Source organism: Amblyraja radiata, chromosome 1 (assembly GCF_010909765.2).
Source record: "Amblyraja radiata isolate CabotCenter1 chromosome 1, sAmbRad1.1.pri, whole genome shotgun sequence".
NCBI classification, from domain to species: domain Eukaryota; kingdom Metazoa; phylum Chordata; class Chondrichthyes; order Rajiformes; family Rajidae; genus Amblyraja; species Amblyraja radiata.
The window spans coordinates 48490860-48491101 of NC_045956.1; positions in this window are offsets into that span (position 1 = coordinate 48490860).

Sequence of the window (242 nt, forward strand, 5' to 3'; positions counted from 1 at the left end):
CAGAACTAACAGAAACAAAACAATTCGCAGAGACTAGGAAATAAATCACAAATCTGAACTCATGCTAACACAAGATATATCAAAATAAACTACGTCACAAAAAATAAATTGTTCATAAAAACTGAACATGAACTGGAAGCCAAATTATAAATAACTGAACTCCCATGCAGTCTAAACTGTGTTTAATACAAGCTGAACCAAATCAAAATACAATTGAGAGCATCTCACAAATGCTAAATTGC